A 6833-nucleotide genomic window follows, 5' to 3' on the forward strand; every position below is an offset into this window, starting at 1 on the left:
CTGCAGGTGTCTGTCTTTCTCTCCCCCTCTCTGTCTTCCCCTCCTCTCTCCATGTCTCTCTGTCCTATCCAACAACAGCAGCAGCAATAACAATGAGATAAACAAGGGCAACAAATGGGAAAAATATTTTTTAAAAAGTTAAACTTTTTTTTTTATTGATTTTTTTCCCTTTTGTTGCCCTTGTTGTTGTTGTTTTTTTTATTGTTGTAGTTATTATTGTTGTTGTTGTTGGATAGGACAGAGAGAAATGGAGAGAGGGAGGGGAAGACAGAGAGGAGGAGAGAAAGACAGACACCTGCAGACCTGCTTCACCGCCTGTGAAGCGACTCCCCTGCAGGTGGGGAGCCGGGGTTCGAACCGGGATCCTTATGCCGGTCCTTGTGCTTCGCGCCACCTGCGCTTAACCGGCTTCGCTACAGCCCGACTCCCAAAAGTTAAACTTTAAAAAAAAATTTTTATTCCCTTTTGTTGCCCTTGTTTTTTTAAATTTTTTTATTTTTGTAGTTATTGTTGTTGTTGTCATTGGATAGGACAGAGAGAAATGGAGAGAGGGCGAGAGAAAGATAGACACTTGCAGACCTGCTTCACCTCCTGCAAAGCGACCCCCCTGCAGGCAGGGAGGCGGGATCCTTTCCACGGTCCTTGCACTTTGCGCCACCCTGCGCTTAACCCACTGCACTACCACCCGACTCCCTAAAAGGTTGAACTCTTAAAATGACCTGTCTCTCTACCTCCCTGTGTGTTAGTGGGGCCAGAAGACAACTTGGTATGCAGGATGCATACTGCACCGTGACTGAGAGCTGCATCCATCTCTGACCCTGAGCAGGAGCACCCTGGATAGCAGCAGCAGACATCCTCGGGTGGTGGGGGCATGCCTGGTGTCTCCCCTCTTTCTGTCCTCTGCTTCTTTCCACCTCTCTCCTTTCTTTCTAAAGATACAGAATAAAAAAAAAAAACGGGGATAGGGAGCCGTTCTTTTCCACATATAGAAGCCCTCAGTTTATTCCCTGATGCCGCATTACGTGTGTGAGAATATACCCGGTGTATTGTGTGTCTATCTGCACACACACAGGGACCCACATTACATATATGATTACATGTATGTGGCCCAGATGTGCAGCACATGTACAAGTGCCTGCATTCATTTCTAGCACTGCATTAAAAAAGTCATCTCATTTCCATTCTCCCCCCCCACATACACTTCTCTTATTTTCTCTCTTCTAAGTACTAACTAAACCCAACTCTGCTTTGATTCCAAGGTCAGGGTCAGAATTCACTGGGCATGTTTCCAGTGGTGTGGCCTTAGACTTGCCTCTATTTTCTAACTAGTGAAAACTAAGAACGTCACTGTGTCTGAATTTATAGACACGATGCATAAAATCCTAATCTGACCTCAAGAACCCATATTCTTGCTTAGAATAAAGATTTAATTAGTAGTTAAAGTCAGTGTTGCAAAAGGAGAGATACTTGGTAATTCTCTCTGTTTCTAGATGTTTTTAATTGGGAGTAATAGTTGACAGTTAATACAGTTGCTGGCACAGGTGTAAAATTTCTCAGTTTTCTGCAAAACACTCTCCCCCATCCTGGTCCTCCACCATCATAATCCGGGACCTGAATGTTGCAATTCACAAAACCTAGTCCAAGTTCTGTGCTGTGTTTCCCTTTGTGATCTTAGCTCTCTACTTCTGTCTATGAGTGTGAGGTCATTTCATATTCATCTTTCTCTTTCTGGTTTATCTCATTTAACATGATTCCTTCAAGCTCCATCCAAGATGAGGTGAAGAAGGTGAATTCATCATTCTTAATAGCTGAGTAGTATTCCATTGTGTATCTAGGCCACAATTTGCTCAGCCACTCGTCTGTTGTTGGACACCTGGGCTGCTTCCAGGTTTTGGCTGTTACACATTGTGCTGTTGTGAACACAGGTGTGCACAGATCTTTTTGGATGGGTGTGTTGGGTTCCTTAGGATCTATCCCCAGGAGAGAAATGACAGAGTCACAGGGCAGGTCCACTTCTAGCCTTCTGAGAGTCTCCAGACTGCTCTCCACAGGGGCTGGACTAATGGACATTCCCCCAGCAGTGCAGCAGGGTCCTTTGTCCCCACAGCCTCTCCAGCATTTGTTGTTACTGTCCTTTCTGGTGTATGATGTTCTCACAGGAGTGAAGAGGTGTCCATGCTTGTCTTCAGTTACATTTCTCTGACCACCGACAACTTAGAGCATTTCTTTTCATATGTCTGTTGGACTTTTGGATCTCTCTTTGGTGAATATTCTGTTTATATCCTCTTCCCATTTTTAGATGATTTTTTAAAAATTTATTATTTTTTGCTGTTTGGTGAGCCCCTTGTATATTTTGGTTATTAGCCTTCTTTTTTGATGTATGGCATATAAAAATGTCCCGTTCTGTAAGGAGTGTTGTTAAAATTCGGCGGGCTCTGGCCGGGCGGGCTAGCTAGCTTCACGGCGGGTAACAGAGACGCGGAGACAACGGCTGGGCAGGGCAGCTGTATTTCTTTATTCAGGAACAACGATTCATTAACTAATACAAACTAATCACCAAACAGAACTCTGCTGTCTCTTTGCGGCGGCACAAGCACTCTCTCTTACTCTCGAACTCAGGAACTCAGGAACCCTCCAACTCTGGCACTCTGGAACTCTGGCGGGTTTCCTAGGGGCGGGGCCAAGCGGGCCGTGAAATTAACTGGACTGATCTAATTCTCTTGGTGGGGGAGAACTAGAACCCAATGTAAAGCATACAACAAAGGAGTCTCATTTGAATGGAAGTTTCTTTTGCTGTGCAGAAGCTTTTCAATTTTGTAGAGTCCCGTTGGTTTATTTTTGTTTTAGTCTTTCTTGCAGTTGGATTTGTGTCATTGAAGATGCCTGTAAAATTTATGGAAAAGAGTTCTACCAATGTTTTCCTCTGAATATCTGATAGTTTCTCTTCTAACCTCTAAGCCCATGGTCCACTTGGAGTTTTGTTTCTGGTGAGATATGCTGCTTCAGTTTCACTCTTCTGCACATTTCAATCCAATTATCCCAAAACCACTTATTGAAGAGACTCTCTCCATTCAGTAGTTTGAGTTCCCTTTTCAAAAATCAGATGACCATATGTGGGGACTGTTTCTAGATTTTAAGGGAGGTAAAACCCCCTTCCTGAAAGTTAAAAGTTCATGTGTGTCCACCAGGGAAAGACAGGACAGGCTGGGGGTGTGGATCCACCTGCTAACACCCATGTCCAGTGGGGAAGCAATGACAGAAGCCAGACCCTTCACCTTCTGCTCCCCATAAAGAATTGTGGTCCATGCCGCTAGAGGGATAAAGAATAGGGAAGCTGGGAGTCGGGCGGTAGCGCAGCGGGTTAAGCGCAGGTGGCGCAAAGCACAAGGACCGGCATAAAGATCCCGGTTCGAACCCCGGATCCCCACCTGCAGGGGAGTCGCTTCACAGGTGGAGAAGCAGGTCTGCAGGTGTCTGTCTGTCTCTCCCCCTCTCTGTCTTCCCCTCCTCTCTCCATTTCTCTCTGTCCTATCCAATAACGATGACAAAAACAATAATAACTACAACAATAAAACAAGGGCAACAAAAGGGAATAAATAAATTAAATAAATATTAAAAAAAAAGAATAGGGAAGCTTCCAAAGGAGGGGACGGGACACAGAACTCTGGTGGTGGGAACTGTGTGGAATTATACCCGTTATCTTACAATCTTGTTAATCATTATTAAACTATTAATAAAATTTTAAGTTTGTGTGTGTACATAGACTTTTATTAAACAAAATTTTTTTATTATCTTCATTGTATAGAGACAGAGAAATCGAGAGGGTAGGGGAAGACAGAGGGAGAGAAACAGACACATGCAGCCCTGCTTCACCACTCACAGAGCTTTCCCCCTGCAGGTAGAGACTGGGGGCTTGAACCTGGGTCCTTGTGCACTGTAACGTGCACTCAACCAGGTGGGGGAACTTCATGAATAGTGAAGCAGTGCTGCAGTTCTCTCTCCTTGCCTTTCTGTTTCTAATATGTATGTATATACATACATATTAGAAACATATATAGCAGACAGACATATATATACACACATACACACATATATATACACACACATATATACACACATATATACATATATACACACATATATACACACATACATATATATAGCAGACGCATATACACACACATATATAGCAGATCATATAAGCTGAACGTGGATGTTCTGAAGACAGTATTTTCTCTGGAATGCCTGTATGATAGATATACAGAGCTCTCTCTAAGACCCCAGAGTACTTTTGTGTGCCATGACTAATACATGGCACTTTTCTTACTTGTTTTATAAAATGACTGTTGTCGGGAGTCGGGCGGTAGCACAGTGGGTTAAGCGCACGTGGCACAAAGCGCAAGGACCAGCGTAAGGATCCCGGTACGAGCCCTCAGCTCCCCACCTGCAGGGGAGTCGCTTCACAGGCAGTGAAGCAGGTCCGCAGGTGTCTGTCTTTCTCTCCGCCTTTCTGTCTTCCCCTCCTCTCTCCATTTCTCTCTGTCCTATCAACGACGACATCAATAACAACAATAATAACTACAACAATAAAAACAAGGGGAACAAAAAGGAAAATAAATAAAATTATTTTAAAAAAGACTATTGTCCTCCCTTATCCCTGGAACAGTAGCTGTGTCTTCTCTTGCATCCGACAGTCTCCTTTAACCCCTATGTCAGAGCAAATGGTGTGTTTTCTCTTTCTTTTTTTAAAAAAATTTTATTTATAAAAAGGAAACATTGATTAAACCATAGGATAAGAGGGGTACAACTCCACACAATTCCCACCACCAGAACTCTGTATCCCACCCCCTCCCCTGATAGCTTTCCCATTCTCTATCCCTCTGGGAGCATGGACCCAGGGTCATTGTGGGTGCAGAAGGTGGAAGGTCTGGCTTCTGTCATTGCTTCCCCGCTGAACATGGGCGTTGACAGGTGGATCCACACTCCCAGCCTGTCTCTCTCTTTCCCTAGTGGGGCAGGGCCCTGGGGAAGCGGGGCTCCAGGACACATGGATGGGGTCGTCTGTCCAGGGAAGTCTGGTCAGCATCATGCTGGCATCTGGAACCTGGTGGCTGAAAAGAGAGTTAACATACAAAGCCAAACACATTGTTGACCAGTCATGAACCTAAAGGCTGAAATAGTGCAGGTGAAGTGTTGGGGGGGTCCTCCATTTTGTAGATAGCTAGCAAGCAGATTTTAGTTCTATTCCAAAGGGCCCGTGGCTATACGCTGTGCAGATGTCCCCTCAGGCTAGTGCCAGTTCCCGCGAGAGTTAATTCGCTATTCTTGAAGTGCCCTTCCCAACCAATCCTGTCCCGGCGCGTCACTCCTGGTTTTTGCCCTATAAAGTCCTTCTTCTTCTTCTGCCCTTGTTCTCTTGCCCGCCTTTCACTTCAGTGAACGGAGGGTGCTGCGCATAGGGAGGCGGCCACTTGGGCTAGCTCCACGTGGCCCGAACGACTGCGCTCTCACCCAACTCTGAGGTGCCTGCGCAAATAAAGAATTGTGTTCCCTCTCCACTCCGGATCTCCTCTCTTTCTCTCCTCCGCGTTGCAGCACTACAGCTATACTAGTTTTGTTTTTTTTCCTTTTTCTTTTCCCCCCTGTGTTTTCTCTTTCTTTACATTGAATCATACAGTAGTTTCAACTCCTTCCCCAGAGTTACCACATTGTTGCAGTTTCTTGTTCCCACGTCTGCTACTCGTACTCAACTCAGGAATAGGGACCCTGCCCCGGTCATTTTAATATCTATTATAGTTGTTAACTTGTCAACTCATCTGTCTTCCAACCCAATGTGACACCCACTGTAATGGTCTGTGCTGAATGGAGCTGCCGAAATGTTTGTTAAAATCCCCCACCCCCCTCTCAGGCAGAGAGAGAGAGCACACGACATCGAAGCTTCTTCAGCGCAGTGGGGGCCAGGCTTGAGACTGGATCTCACACTTGGCAAAGCAACACACTCTGTAAGTGGGCTGTTTCAACAGCCCTAGCAAGTTAAGTGCTTGACTGCCATTTCAGCTCACTGTTGCCAAGAATGTCAGTAGTGCTGTGCAGTGTCTGGGGTCCGCTGGGAAGCTAACTCAATTTCTCCTACAGCTGCCATGATCAGAAAGAGCCTGTTTCCACCAGCAAGCGGCCATCCAGACCATGACACTGTCATCGCTGCTCCTGCATACACACCTGCTTGCTTCGTCCTCCCGCCCCGCGCATAATACACAGGCGTTCCTGTTCCTGCACATAGTGGCATGCAGGCCCCACCAGGCCACCTCCCGCTCTATTGGAATTGAGGCTGTTTCCCCTAGACTAGGATAAACAACAAAGGAAGGTAGGAAAGCATTGCCTAGAAGGGCTCAGATAGAGTTAGGGGCCAGCGACTTCCTGCAGTTTGTACAAAGACCCATCAGTCAGGCCGTGCTGAGCACAGTGCAGTCTGGACCTCAGGCCCAGCATGCGGGGGCACAGTTAGCATGACCCATACAGAATAACTTTATAAATGAAAGTGCAAAGCGACACTTCTGCATTGGCAAGCGACACAAATCATCGTGGGTGGCAGCGGATTAAGGTGATGAGGGTGGAAAGATCTTACGAATCTCGTGAGTGGGCAGAAAGGTAGCGAGGGAGTGCATGAAGTGTACATAAGACCTGCCAGTCACAGCCCAGGAGGGGCGGCGAGAGTTCCTGGAGACCGCTCCTGGGAGATGCAGAGGCACTTAGGACACCAAAAAGAGCAGCTGCTTGGTTAAGTCACAACGTGCTGCTGCCTCTGAGAAACAAAAGTAGTGCCACCCACCCAG

Source organism: Erinaceus europaeus, chromosome 14 (genome assembly GCF_950295315.1).
Source record: "Erinaceus europaeus chromosome 14, mEriEur2.1, whole genome shotgun sequence".
Taxonomy (NCBI): domain Eukaryota; kingdom Metazoa; phylum Chordata; class Mammalia; order Eulipotyphla; family Erinaceidae; genus Erinaceus; species Erinaceus europaeus.